This window comes from Pristis pectinata, chromosome 12 (genome assembly GCF_009764475.1).
Source record: "Pristis pectinata isolate sPriPec2 chromosome 12, sPriPec2.1.pri, whole genome shotgun sequence".
NCBI lineage: Eukaryota > Metazoa > Chordata > Chondrichthyes > Rhinopristiformes > Pristidae > Pristis > Pristis pectinata.
In genome coordinates this window covers 45,756,320-45,765,715 of record NC_067416.1, presented here as the reverse complement: position 1 = coordinate 45,765,715, position 9,396 = coordinate 45,756,320, and the positions used below count along the sequence as shown (strand labels likewise).

The window sequence follows — 9,396 nt, the reverse complement described above, 5'->3', positions numbered from 1 at the left end:
GGTACAGGCAGCTGAGATCAAGCGAATACCTGGATGAGTATATGGAATGGAGGAGTGTCTCACTAAGGAAACCAGTAGGGCAAAATACAGGCATGAGCAGCTTTGGCAGAGAAGGTAAAGGAGAATACAAAGAAAATGCATGTTTATTAAGGGGAAAAAAGTAACTCGAGAGAAAATAGAGCCCTTAAAAGACCAAAGGGAACATATTTGTATGAAGCCGCAGGAGATGGCCAAGTTCTTTAATGAATATGTTTACTCGTTATATTTTTTTACCGTGGAGAAAGACATGGAAGACTTCGGAACTAGGAAATGTTAATGGGGAGGTCTTGGGTGTAGCCCGCATTACAGCAGAGGATATCCTGAATGTCTTAAAAGGTATGAAGGTTGACAAATCTCCAGGACCTGACCATATATATCCAAGAACATTGTGGGAGGTTCTTGTAGGAAATGCAGGAGTCCTGACAGATATGTGAATCATCGTTAGCCACGTGTGGTGCTGGTAAACTGGATGTTGTGATTTTATCTGAGGGCGGCAAAGAAAAATCTAGATCAGGAAGTCTAATATTTGTGATAAGTAAGCTACTGGATTGGATTCTGAAAGACGTGATAAACGTGCATCTGGAGACGTGTTTATTAGGGTTAGTCAGCATACTTTTCTGCGTGGGACATAATGTCTCACAAACTTGATTGAGTATTGTTTTGATGTTATGACCTAGAAATTCAATGAGAGCAAGGCGGTAGAATTAATTGGTATAGACTTCAGTGAGGCCTTTAATACGGTTCCACATGGTAGGTTGCATTGGAAGGCTCGATCACATGAAATTCTGGGAGAGCATGCTAACTGAATATACATTTAGTTTGACGCTGGAAAACAGGGAGTGGTGGTGGAAAACAGGGAGTTGTGGTGGGAGGTTGTTTCTCGGACTGGAGGCCTGTCACGAGTGATCGACATCAAGGGTTGTTCTTTGTCATCGATATCAGCAATTTTGATACGAATGTCTAAAGCATGTTTAGTAAGTTTGCATAAACTAATATACGTGGCAAAGTGGACAATTAAGAAATTTATCAAAAATTACAGGGGAATATTGATCAGCTGAGCAAGTGGTTCGAGGAATGGCAGATGTTTAATTTGGATATGTGCGGGGTGCTGCATTTTGGAAAGTCGAATCCAGGTAGAATCTTAACAGTGAATAGCAGGTCCTTGGGTAGTATTGTTTAGAACAGAGGGACCTTGGAGTAGAAGCACATATTAAAATGAAAATGGAGTCACAGGTAGACAGGGTGGGAAAGAAGGCGTTTAACACGCTGGCCTTCATAATTCAGAGTATTGAGTACAAAAATTGGGATGTTGTGGTGCGGTTGTGAAGGACGCCGGAAAAAGGGGACTAGCTTGGAAGAGGCATCTTGCTCGGCATGGACCATTTGGGCGGAAGGGCCTGTTTCAGAGAAGGCACTAAAAAGATGCACACTGATCTTCCTTGGGTTGTGGGGCTTGTGTTATGTGGAAAGTCTCGATAGGCTGCCGCTGTTTGCCCTGGAGCAAAGAAGGCTGATGAGTGACATGATAGAGGTGTATAAAATTATGAGAGACATGGTGTTGATCGCCAGAGTCTATTTTCCATGCTCGGGGTGTCTAAGACTAGACGGTTTTACTTAAAGAGGAATAAGTTAAAAGTGGAACTGAATAGTAAATGTTTCACGCAAACAGCAGTTAGTATTTGGAAAAAGTTGTAATAGAAGGTGGTGAAGACAGAAGTAAGAAGAACATTTAAGAGGCCTTTGGGCATGTACTTGAATGACAAATGCAAATTGGGATATGGAATTAGTGCAATAAAGTGGAATCAATCAGTGCAGATGGTGCTAATAGTCAGCATAGACGCGAAGGCAGAATGGCCTGTCTCTATGCTGCACAACATTATGTCACTGCAGCGCTTTGTGAGAAAAGAATCTGCTATAAATTTCAGAATGTTAATGAATCTATAAAATAACCTTATGGCAGTTATGGAGAACTGAAAACAAAGGAATCCCTCCGGAAACCACGAAAATTTATGGGGGTACAAGCACCAGAAGCGAAACAAGGTCATCAAATATAACTGGCAGGCCAGATTCAGGGAAATTGAAAATGATTTTGTTGAAACGTTAAAAATAATAGACAAGTGTTGGCCCATCAGGAATCAAAATTACATTCTGTGCGTGGAGCCAGAGGACGGAGATGAGGCAGTAAATAAATACTTACAAATATGATGACTGCAAAGTACGAAAAAGTAGTTGGATCATACACAGCTTATGATGGTGAATGTCAGGAAAATTCTATAACTCAAAGTGAGGAAGCATGTTGTATTTAAATAACGTTAAACTTGGTTGAATCTCCAAGGCCGAATGAAATGTATCCGGAAGATTTGGGAGGCAAGAGAATAAATTGTCGCAACGTTGACAATGATTTTTAAATCTTCGTTGGCCATACCTTATGACTGGACAACCGGACATGGCAACTCATGGAGCCAGCGCCTCCTTTCCAGGGCACCAATGTTCAAGTCGAGAGGACTTGGCTTTAAGGTTATGGGTTGGATGTTCAGGGGAGATGTCAGGGGGAGGTTTTTCACCAAGAGAGTGGTTGGTGTGTGGAATGAACTACCTGGAGTGGTGGCAGAGGCAGATACGTTGGACAGGTTCAAGAGTTTGTTGGATAGGCACATGGAGGAATGTGAGATAGAGGGACATGCGGGAGGAAAGGTTTAGATAGTGTGAGGGCGGTTTGATGTACGGCACAACATGGTGGGCTGAAGGGCCTGTTTTATGCTGTATGGTTCTATGGTTCTATAGTATATAAAACGATTGGCAAGGATGAGCCAAGTTATTACAGACCAGTGAGTGACAGGGAAGTTATTGAACAGAATTCCGAGGAACATGGTTAAACTTGGCTTGGAATGGAAGGGATGCAAAACCATGGCCTTTGCATGGCGTGGGACCAATCTGACGCATTTTATAGAATATGTCGAGGAGGTTCCAATATCATCAATGAAGGCAGAGTAGTTGATGTTGTCTATGCTGAATTCCATCGTGCCTTTGATGTGGTCCCTCAAGGTATACTAGTGCAAAACATTAGAACGCATGCGATACAAGGACATTTGGCAAATTGTATACAAAGATCAGAATTTCTGAAGACATGCACATTAGTGTTCAAGCCCGTTGATCCATGAAGACGGTCGCACAGGTAGGTAACGTGGTGAGGAAGGCACGTGATGTTCTAGCTTTATTTTCTGCAGAATCTAAGAACAGGTTCAACTTTATAAAACAATGCTACGACCATATCTGGAGTACTGTGTACAGTTTGGATTCCACACGATAGGAAGTTCGTGATTGCACTAAAGAAGAGATTCACCAGACTGACATGGAGCGTTTCATTATGAGGAGAGCCTGTGTGGTTATTTTTTCTTCTTTTCAGCAGAGGTGGCTGGGTGGACACTTCCTGGATCTATACAAATTTATGAGGGGCATTTTTAGGGTGGATGGTAAGTAATATTTCTTCCAGTAATGGTATATAAAATAGAGTGCATAGATATATGATGAGGGTAAAGAAAATTAAATGTAAAGAAGGTTAGAAGATACTTTTTCATCCAGAGGGTGGATGGAATCTGGAGTGCACTGCCTGTGTGGGTCGTGGAGACAGGTACTCTCTCAACATTGAAGAAGAATCCATACGAGCAGTTGAAATGCCAATGTGGAAAAGGCCACGGACCAAGTGTTGATAAATGGGATAAGTATACGTTACTTGATGGTTGATATGGACATGGTGGGCTTGTGGGCCTGTGCTCTGCGACGATAAGACTCGAACGCTTTTCACGTGCCATCTCGCACGTCAACAACTGCGGAGGTGTCCGAGGTATCAGAACTGAATCTGATATAAACCAAGTATGCAGTGACCCAAGCGTAAATCCAATGTAACGGCAATTCATTCAAGGCTACTTAAATCTGCAACATTGCTAACCCTGTATGAACTAATGGAGTGATAATATTTTCAAATTAACATAAAGAGTGTGTGGAAATGTGACACAAAGTTGATGAGTAAATTAGGGATCGTCTGCCATTGTTGTCTGCTTTTGACACCGAACAATGGAAGAAAAGTTTACAACAGTATTGAACTCTTCGGCACAGAGGAATTTCAGCAGAGTCTAACACGTCCCAGCTCTCGCTGAACGATCAGCCAAGTCAACTTCTAAATGCTTGCAGCAACACAATAAATAACTTATTTTATTGTCACATCGGATAGAGTTTTGCATTTACATTCAAATATAAGAGAGTCATGTTTTATCCGCAATAGCAATGGACACACTATCAAATTCCGAAATATTTCTCTGAGGTGGGACGATTTGTTATCCTCACTTCGCATATTTTCCACACAGCCAAGCTCTTTAAACGCAGCAGGTGGTTAAGCATGTTCACTCCACCTATTTTGTGAAAATCGCAATGCCAGTTAGTGTCTCAGCAGTGTTGTGACGGAAAACTAGCAGGGAAGGATTCGTTATTTTGACCCATTTTCCTATCATTTCTCGCTGCCCATTTGTCTTCCAGTAGAGGGCATATTGTTTTGACCCGCGAGTAAACTGATCAGCCCTCGATCCTGTTCCAATATTCATTAGCATAATATATTTATGTTATAAAAAAAATCAATTCCTCGTCGAAAATTATCAGTTGAGATTCTGTCCCTTATTATTTGTGAAATAGTGTTGCATTCCCGATCGCCATTCATGTGAATAAGTCTTTTTCTATCTATTATGATATATGGCCTGGCTCTGATGTTATGTGTATGTTCCTTTACCCCAGACTTTCTCACTGGGTGAAATTTTCTCTTTCGTTTTCCTGTTAATTGTTTTAAAATATTCTGACATCTACAATCAAAGTAATGCTAAAACTGCTATATATTAAATAATGTCATTATAGATTAAGGAGATTCAGCTTATGGCTATTTCTTGAATTGTGTCCAATTGTCAAAACGCAACAAATTTATTGAGCGTTTTACTGATCGCTATGAAAGCAGCAGATTGCACGTCAGACGAAATTGAATTAACAAATGTTACATAATAGAATGTCATTTCTTCATCATAACCGTGCCGTCTATTTGAAAACACTCCCCAGTTAATCTCCCCCACCACTCCCAACCTCCAATACTATTCCCTTCATAAAATTTCAATCAGTATTTAATTGAAACTACTTATCCCAAACTTTGACTGAGTGAATTGCTGAGCTCAATAATTCGCCCGCACTAACATTTAATGTAGACAAGCTTGAAAGCACGAAACGCAGAGACAATCGGTAAAATATGCGTTTGATGAAGAATAGTGGGAGCCGTCTCGTGTGGCGCAAAAATCATCAACCTGGCCTGAGAGAAAATACGTGTTTCAATAGTGAAGCGTGTACAACTACATGCAAGGTGATACGTGACGAATAAGTGCTGATTCTTGGTCACCCACAGACTTCAGGATGGCCTACCGGCCTGGCCTGCGATGTTTCAGTACCCAGGTAGAACGGTGGGATTTTAAATCTTGTGAAAGTAAATGTCCTCACTGTCTCGATCAATTGGATGCTTCCTTACCTGTAGACTCAGTCTAAATTCCGTATCTTCGGTTCAATTACCCATTAACGCTCCGCCAGCAAATGTTATTCCTACAAAGTCCGGAGTTTTTAGTCCATTGTCCTGAAACATTCCTCCTAGGAAGCCTCCTCATCTAAGCAATCGATCTGGTAGGTCTTCGCTGTACTACTCCTAAGGTGAGCACATCCTTCAATGGGGAAGACACCAAAGGTGAGTCCAGGTACTAAACAACGCAGCAACATAGCCTTATTCTTGTATTTCAAGGCCCATCGAATGAATACAATATTCATTTTCTCTGCTTAATTATTTGTGTACGAGTCTGTGCGTTTCATAGAATCATGCAGTTCCTTCGATCCATCCAATCCACCTTGACCACAAGGCACCCACTTTTCCTGTAATCCAGATTTAATGCATTTTGTTCTCACTAACGACCTGTCAATCCACCCCGTGAATGAGCTGCACATCTACTCTCAAAGGCCAATTTATAGTGGCCAACTGGACCACAACTTTCATGTTTTAAGATACGAGAAGAAAGCCGAGAACACAAAGCCTCGTCTTGGAACAAACAAACTTATTGTCATTTAATACCATGAAAGTTCTATCTTGCCTGTTCATTCTTCTCTAAAATAAGGAGAAACTTTAGATTTGCATGACTGTACGCCATCTATCTTTTTAATACGACAGCTAAACTTGTCCATATGCCACTGCAGATACATTGTGTCATCCTTGCAAGTATGCATCTAGTGCTGCATCTTTAATTTGAACATTATCGAATGTTCTTTTTTAGAAACTGAAACAGAGTACAACTACGCGATCGTGATCTCTTTTAGCAAGTTAGTTAAATTGTCTAAAATATTCTAAGAAATGTAGCAAATGCAAATTTACTTTCATAACATTATTTAAATACTCCCAAATCACGTGACACTTTCTGAAGTTCTCTGCTTTCCCATATTTCAGAATGAAGTCAGGCAATTTCCTGCCAGCTGCTTTTAAAGCTAACTGGCATGTGTTTCCAGTAAACACATTAATCGTTCCAGATAGTATATCTTGACATAATTGAAGTAGAAAATGGCTGACGTTCAAAAACAGTTCCAGAACCAACAATTGGGTAACAATTTTCCTGCATATCATTATACTGAAATTACAATATAGAACCAGAGCAGTACTTCTAAAATCTTTAAATAAAACAGAAATATTGAATCCCGCAGTATCAGTCTGCATTTGCCTTGACAATCGCAGCTTGACTATTTATTTCCGATTATAGCATAACACACAGCCGGTTGTTTTAATGTTCTATTACTTCTTGGAGTGAACGCGTGCAATGGCAGAGACAGGGTGACCAAATAACCCATTTAAATACCTGGAGGCTAATAATATAACGGATTGAATACGCCAGAAACTGTTGAAGAAAATGAGAAGTAAAGGTAAAATGGTAAGAAAACATGTCCAGCGGAGAGCCGACGTTGTTGACTGGGACAGGAAGTGACAAAGGAACATGAAATGAATGGCTTGCTGTGGGATATAATATCATTCCAAGTAATTAAAAGACCAGCAATAAAAGTCCCTAAAATATAATAAGTAAGACTGTAGAGAGGGCGGTGATCCATTCAACGATGATTTTATCGTGTTAAAAGCGAGTCTTTTGTACGTGGACTATTGTATTGCGTGCATGTGGTGGCTATTTCCTCTCATGGAGCAAGTACGCACGGGGGTATGAAATAATACATTTAACCCGGAACATCTAAAGTTAGAAGTACAAAGTCAGCAAACCTTTCATCCAAAGAAAGGCATCGGCTATTTGTAACTCTTATTCCAGAGTCTATAGATATTAACGAAATAGAGCATTGAGCATTTTTGTCACGAAATGGGAACATCTCATTGTGTGGAGTTATGTTAGATAAAACTCCACACTTACCGATAAGTACCTTTTTAAATAGCTGGGACATAGAATATAGGAGCAACGATGTCATGGTTCAACCCCATAAAATATTGGTTATGCATACTGTACACGGTTCTAGTCACACTATAGGAAGGACGTTATTACACTGGAGAGAATGCAGATGAGATTCACCAAGATGTTGCCTGGTATGTTGCGTTTCATTTATGAGTAGAGACTGGATAGGCTACGACTATATTCCATGAAGCAGTGTAAGCTGAGTGGCGACATGATAGATCGTAAGAAAGTTCACCCCATAGCTGTGGTTTCTGAGACTAGAGCACAAAGGGTACATTGAAGAGTAAGACGTTTATAGCGGGTCTGATGAAGATTTTTTTCACCCGGAAAATGGCAGGAATTTGAAACACACTGCCAAAGGATGCAATGAAGAAAGTGATTCTCACAAAATTTGGGATATCTCTCGTTAAGTATTTGAATGGACACAACATAAGAGACCGCGGACCAAATGCTGCGAAGTAGGATTAGTATACACAGGTACTTCATGGCCGACATGAATGTGGCGGGCCGGATGGCCTGTTCCTGTGCTGTACCATTCTATTACTCTATGATGGAGAAAGTCTGAACGTCTGAGTGGCCTTCTCTGATGCCATTGTTCGCAGTGACATCACTTTGCTCACCCACAAATTTCCATCAGTCACAATGGCTGATGCTAAAACACAAGTCGAGCCATGTTATGTTCTTCAGCTACAGTTATATATAATCATACTTGCGATGGCCGTTCTCTATTTTAAATCGAGAAATGGTTGAATGTGTATGCATTCCCCGTTGTCTGTACTTTACTGCTCTGGCGGTGACGCCATTTCTGAGCAATGATTGGCCTGAAAAAAAAGCACGTACCGTTAAATCTCCGGAATTGCAACGAATTGTTGATTGTTTCCTCTTTGGTAGCGACTGCCTGGAGAATGTTTCCTGTGTTTACTAGCTGCTCAGGAAACCAGCAAACCGGCGTAGAAGTCGTAAATCATAGCCGACACGCACGTACCAAGTAATATCAATCCTGTCATACGTTACAGCGAGAAATTCTACTTCATTTGGAAAGGGTCTGTGAAAATTTTATCTTTCAGGCAAATATGTTTCCTCTGCATTGTTCCCAAACTAATGCTGCCTCTTTAACACCTCATGACCCCCTAACGCACCCGACCTAATATTTCTGACGTAGTTCTCTGCAACATTCCATTTTATCCTAATTCCGTATGTCACAAATCTTCACAGACGAGCACCAATCCAGACTGGAAGCACGATCACACTGCACTCAGACTGAAAGCAAAAGATTTCAATCTACACTTTGCCCATTAACCTGTTCAATCGAGAACGCTTCTCATGGTTCCTCTCTTTCAATACCAAGATAATCATAGAGAAACTAAAACACTGTCCGACTCTCATCCGCGTGGCTTCTCATTCGAACGTCATTGCTTCTTGATAACTGTCACGGACGAGGTTACTATTGGTGAATGTCCCTTTAAGATAGTGCATTGTGTGTGTGTGTGTGTGTGTGTGTGTGTGTGTGTGTGTGTGTGTGTGTGTGTGTGTGTGTGTGTGTGTGGTGTGGCGTGCTTCCGTCAACACAAGATAAAGGACGTTGTTGAAGAATTCAGTCAGAGGAGAGAGCGAGCGAGAAGAGAGAGAGAGGGAGAAGAGAGAGAGACACACACAAGCCTGCCAGTTTCTCAACCTATGGATGAAAAACAATAAGTGTGTCTGTCACTACAATCCACGTATGGATTTTTGGAGTAATCCGGTGGAGTCCACTTTGTCATTAACCTGTAGAGGGAAACAGGTATTTGTGTGGACGGGCACGTCTCGGATGCTTTTCTGGGTGGCAGATACTTCGGAACGAAAAGTGGAG

At 41.1% G+C, this 9,396-nt stretch overlaps 1 long non-coding RNA gene across 1 annotated transcript; it reads right to left on the bottom strand.

The window, feature by feature from the left end:
- Positions 1-4,285: 4,285 nt before the first annotated feature.
- On the bottom strand, positions 4,286-8,418 carry LOC127576956 (uncharacterized). Its single transcript, XR_007957300.1, has 3 exons — positions 8,388-8,418; positions 5,594-5,780; positions 4,286-4,448 (listed from the first exon to the last, which is right to left on the bottom strand). It is a non-coding gene; the product is annotated as an uncharacterized LOC127576956 (long non-coding RNA).
- Between the last annotated feature and the right edge of the window lie 978 nt (positions 8,419-9,396).